The 16,960-nt window shown below is 39.9% G+C and overlaps 1 pseudogene; it reads right to left on the reverse strand.

Moving 5' to 3' along the window:
* Positions 1–8,354: 8,354 nt before the first annotated feature.
* Positions 8,355–8,473, reverse strand: LOC115230481 (annotated as a pseudogene).
* Between the last annotated feature and the right edge of the window lie 8,487 nt (positions 8,474–16,960).

Here is a 16,960-nt window from a genome sequence, read left to right on the forward strand (position 1 = left end):
TATATATATGTATACATGTATATGTATGTGTGTGTATATATTTATATATATGTACATGTAGATATGCATATATATACATGTATGTATATATATATATATATATATATATATATATATACGTACACACCACCACCCACACACACACACACACACATATATATATATATATAATATATAATTATATATATATATATATTCATATATATATAAATGTATACGTGTGGGTGTGTTTGTATATATGACCTTGTAGCAGCACCAGGAAAAAAATCTATATTACCAGCAATAGTCTGGATTTATTACAGAACACTATCACCGTCGTCTTCCATATTCCTGCTTCTCAATCGAACCGATCGATTCACCTATGGTTCCACCAATGTCATAATTCTATATATCTGTCTACAAGGAAGGCAGCTTGGTTTAACCTCGAAACCTCTGTTTTCTAAAGAATAAAAAAAAAAGAATGCTTTAGTGTCAAAGATTCATTTTCACATGGCCATTACTTCCACACTTCATAAAAAAAATGCCTTCTGCTATTTTTAGTTATATATATATATATATATATATATATATATATATATGTATGTATGTATATACATACTCTTTACTCTTTTACTTGTTTCAGTCATTTGACTGCGGCCATGATGGAGCACCGCCTTTAGTCGATCAAATCGACCCCGGGACTTTGTAAGCCCAGTACTTATTCTATTGGTCTCTTTTGCCGAACCGCTAAGTGACGGGGACATAAACACACCAGCATCGGTTGTCAAGCAATGCTAGGGGGGCAAACACAGACACACAAACCTCCCCCCACATATATAATATATATATATATATATATATACATATATACGACGGGCTTCTTTCAGTTTCCGTCTACCAAATCTACTCACAAGGCTTTGGTCGGCCTGAGGCTATAGCAGAAGACACTTAACCAAGATGCCACGCAGTGGGACTGAACCCAGAACCATGTGGTTGGTTAGCAAGCTACTTACCACACAGCCACTCCTACGCCTACATATATATATATATATATATATATATATATAATTTTAAATTTATTTTCGTTCATTCTGTCGCCCAATCCTCTCCTTTCAATACACAGAGGACGATTTTAATTTGAGATAACTCTCCACTTTTAAATATTTAGCTTTCATCAAAATTCTCTCGAGACATCGTCGTTTTTATGTTTTCGTTAATTTCATTTTGTTTTCTTTTATTCATTTATATTTCCATTCATTTAATTATCCATCTGTTTATTTACTTAATTATCTATTTTAGGAATATTTATTTATAGAAGTTCCCAATTAACTCCGCTTCTTCCACCAATGATGTAACCCTTTTTAATGACGGTAATGATATTTATATTTGTCTCGTGATTTTTTCAATATATTATCACTCCAAGAGTTTCTGCCAATAATAATAATAACAATGATAATAATAATAACAATAATAATAATAATAATAATAATAATAATAATAATAATAATAATAGAGAACTGTTGCTGCTCATGTATTTTAATATAACTTAAAAAAAAAATTAACGAACTATTGAGTTTGGTTTAATGGCCTACTAATGTATACTATGACTTTCTTTGCCCTAGGAGTCGGGAAGACACTCGGCAAGAAATGGAAGCAAATTTGAAAGAAGAAGAAAAAAAAAAATAATAATGATAATAATAATTGCATTTCTTTGCCATAAGGTGAAAGGGGGAGGAGGACAATTCAAAGACAAACATAAAGTCTGGGGATATATGGATATAATGAAATTATAAAAGAGGAGAAAAGATGCAGGGTATACACTGACAAAAGGACATATAAATAGCATACAAACGTTTAAAAAAGGTGGCGGGGAGGATGAAAGAAATGTGGCCCTCCTGATACAGAAAGACCTCTCGGGATAATCGGAGAACCCCACTGTTTCCGAGATTTCCCTGAACACCAAGAGTAAGTGTCGTCTCCAATTCTTTCTCTTCGACTCACAGGTCTACGGCTCACTACATCTTCAATCAACACTACAGGTCTACATTGTAGCTTCAGTCAAAAAAAAAAATCACGTTATTGGATACAGTGCGACGTCTTCAAAAAAATAATGAGAATAAGAAATAGAAGTAGTAGAAGAAGAAGTAGGAGAAGAAGAAGAAGAGGAAGAAGAAGAAGTAGAAGGGGAAGAAGAAGTAGCGGTAGTAGAAGAAGTAGAAGAAGAAGTAGATGATGAATAAGAAGAAAAAGAAAAAAGAAAAAGGAAAATAATAATAATAATAATAATAATAATAATAATAATAATAATAATAATAATAACAATAATAATAATAATATGATGATGATGATGATGATGATGTTGATGATGATGATAAGTTTGGCATTAGGCCAGCAATTTCGTGGTAGGGGTTAAGTGGATTACATCAACCCAAGTGTTCAACTGGTACTTATTTTATCATCCCCGATAGGATGAAAGGCAAAGTCGACCTCGGCGTAAATTGAACTCAGAACATAAGACAGACGAAATGCCGCTAAGTACATCGTCCGGCGTGCTAACCATTCTGCTAGCTCGCCGCCTTGATAATAATGATAATATTGATGATGAGGATGTTGATGATGATGATGATGACGATGATGATAAATGTGATGATGATGATGGTGATGATGATGATGATAACGATGATGAGGAGGAGGATAATGATGATGGTGGTGGTGGTGATGGTGATGGCGGTGGTGGTGGTGATGATGATGAGGATGATAATAATTTCAAATTTTGGAAGAAGGCCAGCTATTACATCGACCCCAGTTCTCAATTGGTATTCATTTATTCGTCCTCGGAAGGATGAAAGTCAAAGTCGAGCTCGGCAGAAATCGAACTCAGGACACGAAGACGGACGTAAAGCCGCTAGGCATTTTTACACGGGGGTGCTAACGATTCTGCCATATCACCACAAACGACGACAACAACAACAACAACAACAACAAAACTGGAATATCACTGTAGACACTGCCATGTAAAGGGTGAGGTGTGTCCCTCATCTGTGGAACCTATTGCCATCCAAATGGACTGAGCTGTTGACAGCGTTATTATATGTCTTGTCTCAAGGATTAAAAAAAATAAAAAAACAGCGAGAGCTGGATGCGTTCTGTTGAACTTTGCCATCGTTTCAGCTTGTGTAGCGCAATCCACTTTTATCGTGAAACATGGCCCTCCAAGCTGGAAGGCAAACAAACATAGAAAAACTAGATAGAAATCGTATATGAATAGATAAAAATATAAACTCAGGCTGTGTGATAATCAGGTTGCAAGACTCGGTTATTTGGAAGGCTTCAAAAGATATTTGTTTTTTATATAGTTTCCTACTTATGCGATGGTTTAGCTTTGTGAAGTAGAAACCACGTGACAGAGATGATATGATAGAAAATAGAGGGGGTGGAGGAGGGCTGGTGGTGAAGTGTGTGTGTGAGAGAGATAGGGCGGTGGTGGGAAGGGCACAGTGTGCGAAATGACAATTGTATATTTGAACATCCTCATCATCATCATCATCATCATCATCATCATCATCATCATCATCAATTTCATCATCATCATCATCATCGTCGTCGTCGTCGTCGTTGTTGTCGTGTCAGCCCCGTCATCATCGGTCTCATAGGTTTGTGGTCATCATTGCAGACATCGTCGTCAATCAACATCACCAGAACCACTAACCATCATCATCATCATCATTTTCGCCATCATCACCATCATCGCTATCATCATCATCATCATCATCATCATCATCATCATCATCTTCATCAAGATCACCATCACCATCATCATCATCAACGTCATCATCAATATCATCAATATCATCGCCATCATCATCTTCACCATCATCATCTTCACCATCATCATCATCATCATCATCATCATCATCATCATCATCATCATCATCATCATCAACATCACCATCACTATCATCATCATCAACGTCATCATCAATATCATCAATATCATCACCATCATCATCTTCACTATCATCATCCTCACCATCACCGTCATCATCACCATCATCACCACAATTATCATCCACATCACCATCATCATCTTCAACATCATTCTGCTCCTCCTCCCCCTTCTCCTCCTCATCATCATAACAATCATCATCAACATCACCATCCTCCTCCTCCTCCTCCTCCTCCTCATCATCATCATTATCGTCATCACCATCATCGTTACTGCCATAGGAAGCGCCATCGTCAGCATCACCTTCAGAGATACCACTACCACCACAATAACCGGCATTTACATCTTCCTACTCCGCCACATCATCATCTTCATCTTTATCCGCATTTTCATAACATCCACCATCGCCATCGCTCTCATCCTTCTCCTCATCACCGTCGCCATCATTGAAGAACTCCTCATCGCAGTCGCCATCATCAGCATTATCATCCTGATCTTCAACTTAATTCCTTTCCACTTATCGTTCTTAATCCCCCCCCACCGCCACCACCTCTTCCAACACCTATGTCTCCATTCCTCTTCTGTTTCCTTCTCCTCTTCTTTAAGTGCAGCTGGAAGATGTTTAACGTAGGAGACAAAATAACATTTAAACAACAAAATGAATTCCGCTTTCAACGCACACTCACATATATACACAAATACGAGCATATATATACACACATACGCACATTCGAGTATATATATATATATATATATATAACTACACAAATACGCACACATTTATACACACATATACACATATACACAACCATATACACGTATACACAACACATATACACACATTTATACACATATACACAACCATACACGGGCACATATACATTCCTGTGTGTAACAGTGTGTGTGTATATAAATAAATACATATATATATATTTATATAGATCTTTATCTATATATCTATCTATCTATCTATCTATCTATCTATCTATCTATCTATCTATCTATCTATCTATCTATCTATCTATATATATATATATATATATATATATATACCTATATATATATAAAATATATACATACATACACACATAATCATATAGACATACATATATACTTACATACATATATATATATGTATATGTATGTACACACACACGTACACACACATACACACGCACACACATACCAATACACAAAGAACTTCACTTACACACAATGGCTCACGCAAACAACAAGATTTCTATCTCTAAGTCTCGTTGATGATAATTATTCATAGATTTGAGAAAATATATTTTTATGATTTTTTCAATAAAATTTGCAAATAGAATTGTTTTTTTTTTTTACTTTTTGTACATTCATTTCACTCTTTTAAACACCACCTCACACATACAAACAAACACACATATATACACATAGACACACAACAGAAAATCCATATACACTTCGTTGTTTCTTCGTGTTTTTGTTTGTCGTGGACGGTTAAATACAAGGAGGTTGGCCTAATGCGTCACTTGGTGTGACTTAAAATCATGGCACTTTAATTGGTGACTATACATTAGTTCCAGAAATTCAGTCCAAGCCTTCAGTTTAAACATCACTCCATACCTACTCACCTGAGTCTGTATCATATGTTCTATGCAGGACCTAATTCGGTTACTTAAAAGGTACACGAATATCAGTATCGTGCGCCGAGTGCAAAACCCCTTTATTTCCAACTAGCAGTACCGCCCGGCGTTGCTCGGGTTTGTTTCGACCCTTTAGAATTGGAATTTTTGAAAAGTAAAAATGTTGCATTATGTAGCTTGTTATTCTCATTAAGTGAACATTTTTCTGGTTGAAATACACCGAAAAATGGCGACAGAGTAGTCAAAAAATCATAAAAAATAGGGATTTTCATAGAAAAAAGCACCTTTTTGATGTAAATAAATTTTGGTGTTAACATGGTCCGATTTGAATTTTATCTTCTACGGAATGAAGAGCAAGCCTTCTTCTATCATACTCTCAATTTTGGTCAACTTGCGCTGCAGGGTCTTGGAGGAGATAGTGTTAGTTGAAGGCTACCAAACCTGCCACACACAGACAACTTCAGCTTTATATAGAGAGAGATTTTTGTTTCGATATTTTTTTATGATCTGGGTCCGTGTGACTGCTGAATGCTCCTGGATATATACCACGTGCACTTGGTTGAACATCTTTCGTTTTCTTTGTAGCCATCATAGATTTTTGAGGTGGGTAGAACAGCATTGTTAAAGAGATACAATGGGACTTGTTTATTCTCTAGGCGTCATTGAATATCATGTTCGAATAACGTAGACATTTTGCGAAAATTTCTTTCTCGGAACATAAACACGAACATATATACATACACACATACACAAACAAAACCCCCACACACAAACACACACAAATACACATTCAAACAAACACTTATACATGCGCATAGACACATAGAGGTACGCTATTCGTACAATTTATATATATATATATATATAAAGCTGAAGTCTGTGTATGGCAGGTTTGGTAGCCTTCAACTAACACTATCTCCTCCGAGACCCTGCGGCGCAAGTTGACCAACATTGAGAGTATGATAGAGGAAGGCTTGCTATTCCTTCCGTAGGACAAAAAATTTAAATCGGACCATGTTAACACCAAAAATTATTTACATCAAAAAGCTGGGGGTGGGGGTTCTATGAAAATCCCTATTTTTGACGATATTTTGACTGCTGTGTCGCCATTTTTCGGTGTATTTCAACCAGAAAAATGTTCACTTAAAGAGAATAACAAGCTACATAATCCAAATTTTTTACTTTTGAAAAGTTCCAATTCTAAAGGGTCGAAACAAACCCGAGCAACGCCGGGCGATACTGCTAGTTTGAAATAAAATTTAGTCGTGCAGTGTGTTTTACACAACAGCTTTCTACTTGCTTTGATGTTATCACACTGCAGACAATTTTTCCCAGTATTTGCAACTCTTATGCATATCTCACACAAACATAACATCTATTTATGTATTTAGAATACTGAAATAAGCAAATGTGCTTCGTGGAGACACTCTGTTGATTTTAACCCTTACCAAGTTATATACATATATTCCTATGAGAAGCCAAACTAAAAATCAACTAGAAATATCCGATATTACAAGATCCACATTTATTTATAATTCTTTTCTTTTGCGCATAAAATATACAGATAGACATTTCTTTCATAACTCACGTATAATATTTCAAAATATATTCAAACGGATTATTCAAGAGAAAACAGGCTCGGATTAGTAATTGAATAATCTGAAACATACTATTCTCTGGATAATGGTATTATGAGTTTTTCTGTTATAATATTGCTTTGAAGGATACTCGATATGTACTTGTTGAGTTTTCCAATTTATCCCTTCTATGTGAATGGAAACACCACATATATACTTACATAATGCAATTAGATCTTGTCTTTACAGCTGTTCCAAGTGATCTGTGATGTGGTTGGTAGATATAACAATGCATATTATGAAAGTAGGTGTAATAGCGGATGAATATTAGTCATAAATATGAAGACAAAAGTAGGATTATCTACCACGAGATATTTCTTTTTATATACATAAATGTTAATTCTCGTGATGTCGTGAAATTGCTGCACGAAGCGTTCTAAATTCGTGTCAGAAAAAAAAAGGATAAGACTGTGGTGACAGGTCATGTTAAGTAACCTCCTGAGGGAGGATTATTCCTGGTGAACTTGGCGAGGCTTATGTTGAAACGGTAAAGGCTGAAATTGACTTCGGTGAAATTAAACCAAAAACGTAAAAAGTCAGTAGAAGAACTTCTAAGCATTTTGTCCGACGCAATAAGTTACGGGGACGTAAACACACAAGCACCAGTTGTCAAGCGATGTTGGGGGGACAAACACAGACACACAAACAGACACACACACACACACACACATATATATATATAAGGCGGCGAGCTGGCAGAAACGTTAGCACGCCGGGCGAAATGCGTAGCCGTATTTCGTCTGCCGCTACGTTCTGAGTTCAAACTCCGCCGAGGTCGACTTTGCCTTTCATCCTTTCGGGGTCGATAACTAAAGTACCAGTTACGCACTGTGGTCGATGTAATCGACTTAATCCCTTTGTCTGTCCTTGTTTGTCCCCTCTATGTTTAGCCCCTTGTGCGTAGTAAGTAAAGAAATATATATATATATATATATATATATATATATATATATATATATATATATATATATATATATATATACATATATACGACGGGCTTCTTTCAGTTTCCTTTTACCGAATCCAATGACAAGTCTTTGGTCGGCCCGAGGCTATAGTAGAAGACACTTGCCCAAAGTGCCACGCAGTGGGACTGAACCCGGAACAATGTGGTTGGTAAGCAAGCTACTTACTACACAGCCACTCCTACGCCTATGAAATGTGTGACGCTTACAGCACATAGGTTTCCCAAGGGGTTACCCATTTAAGTACTCACTAGGCTCCACGTTGCTTAACTTCGGTGATCGGACGAGAACCGGTGCTCTCAACGTGATATGGCCAAAACTTTCAATAATAACAAAATCTTAAATGGATCCCCCAGGAGCATGAGTACCCCACCACCGTTCACAACCAATGATTTACAGAAACCAATAGAGAAAAAAAAAACATTTCCCATACCACTTTCAGCTGACAACGAATCAACAAACACCGAAGTTAGACAACAAACTCAAAAGCAAAACAACGGAGACTGAAGTGTTGTTATGTCAGACAGTGTTGGCATCAACAGTAAACGAACTTGTGACACTTGAAACCCTGAAATCTATGAAAACAATTATTTTACACAACTTGTAAATTAGCGGTTTCATAAAAACAACACAATCGACTTTCTTTTCGACGGTTATGAACTGTCAGCGAATATTCTATATTTAATTTCATTTGTTTTATATATACATTTTTTTTCATTTGCTATCATGTTAAGTAGTTTTGTATGTATATGTGCATGAGTATATACATTTCTATATGCATATATATTATACATACTTATATATATATGCATATATACTTATTATATATATATATATATATATATTATATATATATATATATATTTATATACATATACATATATATATATATTATATATATATATATTCACATATATATAACCATATATATGTATATATATATAAATATTCACATATATATAAGTATAGTTATGTATAGTTATATATATATAAGTATGTGTAAATATATATATATTCACATATATAGTTATTATTTATAGATGTATGTATATATATATATATGTATATATATGATATATATTATATATATATATATATGGTGTGTGTGGGGTATATATTATATATATTATATATATATATATATGTGTAGGTATATATATATATTTACATACATACATATATATATATATATATATATTATATATATATATATATATATATATATATATATATATATATATACATAAACACATCAGAGTATCGATTGTATTGCTTGACGGAAGTCTTATGTCAAACAACATTAGGCGAATGTACTTCTGGTGTGTTTATCACTACACACGCGCACACTCCACAAACCTACACATACACACACACACACACACAGATACACAGACACAGACACAGACACTCAGGTACGCGCGCAGGCACACATACCCACTCATACGGACGCGCATCCGCCTACACACACAGACGTACACGGACCTGATGAGAAAAGCTATCGATTTCCTAATGAATTTCTTTATCCTTACGTCTGAGAAGACCGTCGAGACGTGTTAGAAGCTGTCACGTTCGATTAGACCTTACGTCGTGTCACTAAGCGTACAGACTGTCAAAAAGCGACAACCGGTCAGGTTTAATTTACATTCATACATACATACATACATACTTATGTACATACATAGAAAGATATAGACGTACACACGCACATGTATATATATATATAAATGTATAGGCGCAGGAGTGGCTGTGTGGTAAGTAGTTTGCTTACCAACCACACAGTTCTGGGTTCAGTCCCACTGCGTGGCACCTTGGGCAAGTGTCTTCTACTATAGCCTCGGGCCGACCAAAGACTTGCGAGTGGATTTGGTAGACGGAAACTGAAAGAAGCCCGTATATATGTATATATATATGTGTGTGTTTGTGTGTCTGTGTTTGTCTCCTCAAAAAGAGAAAAGAGAGACAAAAGTGTGGAGGAGTGTGGTTTAGTGGTTAGGGGTTTTGCAGCCATGATCATAACACTGCAGTTTCGATTCATGGATCGGGCATGCCGTCTCTTACAGACGAGGTGTCCAGTACCGTAGATAGGCAGAAATAGCCCGAAACCGCTGATCCCGTAGGTAGAATGTAGTAGGGAAAAGGACAAAAGGAAGAAAAAGTGAAAGAAAGAAGGGAAGAAGAGGAAAAGGAGAGAAAGAAGACAAAAAGACACAGTAAGGATCACGTCCACCGCACCTATTTTTTTCTTGAAGAGGTCAAGGTCGCAATCTTTAAATCCATTTAAAATCAATGGTAAATGACTAAATGAATAAATGAATGGTGAATACGAAAGGGGATCCCCCTTCCCTTGAATCACCTTCTCTCTCTCTTTATCTATTTATCTGTCTAGCGATCTATCTTTCTATCAACCTCTCTACCTACCTATCACCATTGTCATGGAACCTCGCTCAACAAAACAAAACAACGTTCTCCTTTTCTAAACAAAATCCACCCCACCCCCTCAAACATCTGTTTTATATAAATGAAGAAGCTTTTTGTACATTCGCAAAATTTTATTTGACAAGTTGGAGAAATGAACGAAAGCGCTATTAATTATGAATAAATAGATTGTTTCCAAAATTCTGGCGAACTTTTTTCTTAATATATATATATATATATATATAGTTGGAATTTACAAAAAGCAAAAGACGAAGACAGGTGTGTAAACAAGAAACAGGTATATTAATGTATTAGTTTAACGCTCGGGAAGGTGGGAACCTATTTTACCTTTCGAGTCTACGCTCTTCAGCAGAAATGAACCCGACAAAATAAACTCTGTGTCACACTGAATCTCCTCGAGAACTACGTTAAGCGTACACGTGTCTGTGGAGTGCTCAGTCACTTGCACGTCAATTTCACGAGCAGGCTGTTCCATTGGTCGGATCAACTGGAACCCCACTCGTCATCGTAACCGACGGAGTGCAACGATATATACCTATGTATTCATATATATATATATATATATATATATATATATATATATGCATTTATATATTTATTTATATATATTTATATATATACTTATATATATATAATATATATATATAATATATATATATATATATATATATATATCTTCTTTTCCTGTCTGTCTTTATAGACAATGGGTTGCGCCAAGGGTGGGGCCTACTTTGATGATGTGCAGCGTCTGCTGTGACTGAACAGTCCAATTCTAGAGTGGCAGTCCTTGGTACAGTTGCTGCACACGAACATCGATGGGTACGTGTGGGGTGTTGCTGCAGTTGTTCTCCTCCTGTCCCGCCTGTCCAACCACAGCTGTGCTCTCTCCTCTCCTCAGCCATGGAAACGCCTTTCCTCACCGTCCGACGCCAGGCAGAGCGGTCAGTCAGCTGTTTCCTCCCACGTGTCCACACAGATGTTGGCAGTCCTCAGGTCGCGCTTGCACACGTCCCTGTATCGTAGCTGTGGACGTCCCTTGGGTCGGAATCCCGTGGTGAGTTCGCTGTACAGGATGTCTTTAGGCATGCGACCGTCCTGCATGCGGCAGACGTGTCCGAGCCAGCGCAGTCGTCTCCGCACGAGGAGGGCATACATGCTTGGCATATTAGTCTGTTCCAGGATGACTCCGTTTGGCACTCGGTCCTTCCAATCCGTCTGTTCAGCTCCGGCTCGAACAGACGGCTCGAGCTCCGGCTCGAGGGACAGGCTGCTGGAGACCGTCGATCCCAGGTAAGTGAACTCGTTCACCACCTGCAAGCTGTGGTCGCCGACACTGATGCTGGGGACCCCTCCGACGTCCTGGCCCATGATCTTTGTCTTTTTCAGGCTGATGGTAAGGCCGAACTCTTGGCAGGCATCCGCCAGGGAGCTGACCAGCCTCTGGAGACCCGGTTGGTTGTGTGATGTTAGGGCGGCATCGTCAGCAAAGAGGATCTCTCTGATCAGCACCTGACGGACTTTGGTCTTAGCTCTGAGGCGCGCAAGATTGAACAATCCACCATCAGCCCTGGTGTGGAGGAAACTCCGTCGTCCGACGTTCTGAAGGCATAGGACAGGGACAAGGAGAAGAAAATTCCGAAGAGCGTCGGCGCCAGAACGCAACCCTGTTTCACTCCACTCTGGATGGGGAATGACTCCGAGAGCGATCCGTCAAACTGCACTGTTCCCTGCATACCGTCGTGAAGGAGGTGATGAGTTTCAGCAGTCTGGAGGGCAACCTATCCTACCCAGGAGCGCAAACAGCCCCTCCCTGCTGACTGAGTCGAACGCCTTAGCCAGGTCGATGAAGGCCACGTATAGGGGCTGTCTCTGTTCTCGACTCTTTTCTTGAAGCTGCCTGAGTGAGAAGATCATGTCAATTGTAGACCTCTCTGTCCTAAAGCCAGACTGAGACTCGGGGTACACACGCTCTGCAAGTATTTGCAACCTCTTCAGCCCCCTGGCAAATGCCTTACCGACAGTGCTGAGCAGTGATATGCCCCTGTAATTATTGCAGTCGCTTCTGTCCCCTTTGTTTTTTACGTGTGTGATGATGTTTGCGTCACACATATCCTTAGGGACAGAGCCCTCCTTCCAGCACTGACAGAGCAGCTCGTGGAGATGGTCCAGAAGGGCTGGCTTCCCGCACTGGATGACTTCTGCGGAGATGCCGTCTTGCCCTGGTGCCTTGCCCCGAGCGAGTGAGTCAATTGCTTTGCTCAGTTCTTCTTTGTTGGAGGCAGGTCAAGCTCCTCCATGACAGGCAGAGCAGGAATGCCGGCGAGGGCACACCTGGTGACCACATTCTCAGTGGAGTAGAGGTTCTGGTAATGCTCGACCCCACCTCTCCATCTGCTTCGCTTGGTCCTTGATGACCTCGCCATCTCTGGACTTCAGTGGAGCAACCTTTCTGACAGTGGGCCCGAATGCTTTCTTCATCCCCTCGTACATCCCTTTCACGTTACCACTGTCAGCACAGCACTGGATGTTCTGGCATAAGTTCTGCCAGTAGATGTTGGCGCAACGTCTGGCCGTCCTCGGGGCGTCGCTTCTGGCTGTTCTCAGAGTAGCCAGGTTCTTTTCTGATGGGTCGCGCTTATAGTTGACCAGTGCTTCCCTCTTGGCAGCAATGACAGGCTCCATCTCAGGCAGGTGAGCTTCAAACCAGTCTTGATTTCTCCGCTCCCTCTTTCCTAGGGATGACATGGCTATTCTGCAAGTGGTGTCGCGAATAATCTGCCATCTCTCCTCGATGGACGTGGCTGCGTGATCTTTAAGGCCTCCCCATGCGGTTGGTGAATTCCGAGCGGAGGTCGGGGTTGGTTGTCCTGGCAGTGTTGATGCGTGGGCGGCTTTTCCCTACGGGACGGTTGATTTTCTTTGGGGCCAATCGGACCCTGCTGCACACCAAAGAGTGGTCTGTATCACAGTCAGCACCATGGTAGCTGCGTGTGAGAAGCACACTGCCGAGGTGGGCTCGCCGGGTGATGACCATGTCCAGTTGGTGCCAGTGTCCGACCTTGGGTGCCTCCATGAGACCTGGTGATGCGGCTTAGTCATGAAGAATGTGTTGGAAACGCAGAGTTTCCGGTAAGAGCAAAGCTCCAACAGTCTCTGGCCATTCTCATTCACCTTCCCACGCCAAAGCGTCCAAGGCAATCCGGCCATGCCCCATGATCGGATCCCACCCTGCGTTGAAGTCGCCCAGAAGGAAGATGGCTCCGACCTGGTATCTGGCCGATGGTGGCGTCGAGCTCCTCATAGAACCAGTCTTTTTTTCCTGAGGAGAGTGGAGTGTTGGGGCATAAGCACTAATTATGTTTGCCTTCCCCGTTGATGTTGCAAGGTTAAGAGTGAGGATGCGTTCTGAGCCATTTGAAGGAGGGATCACCATGGGGAGCAAGCTGTTCCTCACGGCAAACCCCACGCCATGCTGGCGGGCCTCCTCGACGGGTCTCCCCTGCCAGTAGAAGGTGTAGTCCTTCTCCCGTAGCATGCCGTCTGCGGCGAGCCTGGTCTCTTGCAGCGCCGCTATGTCGATGTTCAGCCTTTTCAATTCGGTGTTGAAGACTGCTGTCTTCCTACTGTAGTTCATCTGTCGTAGATCGTCAATGATGCCAGGGCACATGGTCCTGACATTCCTGGTGGCCAGTCGCAAGACTGGTGACTGGGTTTTTGTTTTTCCTTTGTTTTGTTTGTTTGCTGGTGCAGGGTTTTCAGCCTGCTTTTCAGATTTTGTCCTAGCTCCAAGCACCCATTGAAGCGGGCAGTCTGTGGCGGGTCAGCACCATTATTGGCCAGGGGCTGCCCAGCTTAAGGCGGGCGGTAGCTGACCAGTGGGACTTCAATGGTCCCTCCCACCGTTAGAGACGGCCCGTAGCGCCCGGGATTACGCCAATTCACCCTGGCTTATAACTCGTAACTGCCATCTCAGCTTGTTCCATCGAAGGAGTAGTTTCTCCATGGCGCAAGCCTGGGCGATAGAAACGAAGACACTGGGCTGCCCAGACACCAGAATCTCCCTCTCGGCCCCCCAGACATAATCCAAAGGAATGCAGTGCAGTACGTTTGGAGTCTGGTTGGCTGCAGGAGTTGCCGGAAAGAGGTCGAGATTCGACACCCTACCGCCTTCGGGGCTCCACTCCGGATTTTCTGTCTGGGTTTACTCCCATAGCCTTTCACTCTCCCAAGAGCATCCGCAAGGCAGTGGAGCGAGGGTTTGGAGTCAGAGTTTTCCTTCTCCTAGACTGGCTGCCAACCAAGGCTAACGAGCCCAGTCTGCCCACCTGGTTATACCGCCAAGCACCCGGTCGCGCCACACAGCAGGCTCAGTGTTCTCACTATATATATAATATATATATATATATATAATATATATATATATATTATATATATATTATATATATATATATATATATATATTATATATAATATATATGCATGATTCTGTGTGAAGGGAGAGTTCGTTTAAATTTTGTATAAAGCTTTTAGGGAGCGTTGCTCTGAGACTTCGATGTCACTATTAAAAACCTGCAATATTTAATTACATGATAATATAAAAATTTTTTCCTTCTCCTGTTTTATCAAAAGAGAAAAAAACTTTCTTCTACAATCCCACAGAGAGAGAGAGAGAGAGAGAGAGAGAGAGAGAGAGAGAGAGAGAGAGAGAGAGAGAGAGAGAGAGAGAGAGAGAGAGAGATACAGATAGAGTGACAGATAGACAGATAAACATACAAGCACACTCATACACACGCACAGACACACACACGTAGGCACACATGCACACCCACACATACACTTAGAGTGGAACAGGCATATCACAATTTCGCTTCCTCTTACCTAAATTAAGGTGTTTAATCAGAACTCGCGGCATCATCATCTGTATAGCAATTTGCTGTTCTTATTTTGCAAGAGGTTAATTTCGAGCCATATCTGTGAACTTCGAAATCTCTCCCTCTATAAAACGTGAGAGTTCCGTCGTCCATTACTGCAATCATATATATCAAAATACAATACGTAATCCAATCTCATTAAGTATGGATAAATGAAAGACTGGTGGGAGAATGTTTTAGTGCGAAAGATGATAAAGTGGAGATTATGCAAACTCATTGACGTTGTGACAAGAAAATAAAGACATGTCCAGACTTGGGAATGAACGAGGCAACGGTGTGAAATTTCTGAAGAAAAATAGATTACTTTAAAGACAAATTTAAAGTTGTATCAACTTTACAGAGACAAAGAATAAGGAATAGAAGTTGTGTGTTTGAAATAATGTTGCTTTTGAGTTTGTGTATGTAAAAAGTTGCAATAAAATGTGAATTCCCCTAAGCTCCGTGTCTACTTTATAACAGAAAACTTTATGTACCAGGTATTCTTTGGCGCTGAAAGAAATCTTAAGAAAGGAAAGCGTGAATCTAACAGGAAAAATAGAAATAAAAAGAAAGTTTTGCTGTTAGATGTAGTTTTGAACGGGATTTTGTAAGATGTTATCAGAGTAGAGCAGTAAGTGCAAAGGAAAATTCATATAAAAAATATCTGAAACGTTGTTGGAATGAAATAATGGACGTGAGGACACGAGGACTTAATGCGGTGAAAAACAATGTTAACGAACAAAGAATATTCTAGAAAAGAATGTGTTTCACAAATCATTTTGTAACGGATGCAACCGGACGTAATGGGTTCCTTCGAAGGACCTGCCGGGGGTAATGTTATTTGATAGGTTATAAGGTTATTACCAGTTAAAATATGTTTGGGGAATATTCGAACCCGTAAGAAAGCCGTTCATTGTGTGTTGTCATGGAGAAAATTTTTCGCTGTAGATAAGTGGTGTAATTACATCAATATTAAACATTTCTGCTTAGCGCTGCCATTCTGTTATTTGACAGAAAGCACGGCTCAGTGATCGGGGTGTCCCTCCATATTGTATCACCACGTTGAGCGGTCACAGCTGCAGTACTACAACCATGTGGTTAGAATGTCACAGGAAAGAATCATTTGACAGATTCTTCAACCGGAGCCAACCAAAAGGAGATCCTGGGGCAGAGCAAAGTGGAGATTGTTGGATAATACACATATTCTCATTCGGTCACGTTTGGGAAATCCAGTAGGAATGTGTAATGTTGGTTGCTTTTGATAGGACCCTGTTGAGGAGGTTTCTGGGAATTCTACCCCTACGATCCTCCTACGATCGGGTGCGGAGATGACGGATGAATGGACTTTGTCTGTTTAAAAATTTGCACCACAGATTTCATATGTTGAAAGTTCGCATAATATATATATATATATATATAATATACAACTAAAAATAAGGGTGTCTGAGAGACACCACCATGC

The sequence above is a fragment of the Octopus sinensis genome, unplaced genomic scaffold, assembly GCF_006345805.1.
Source record: "Octopus sinensis unplaced genomic scaffold, ASM634580v1 Contig15603, whole genome shotgun sequence".
In the NCBI taxonomy this organism is placed as follows: Eukaryota; Metazoa; Mollusca; class Cephalopoda; order Octopoda; family Octopodidae; genus Octopus; species Octopus sinensis.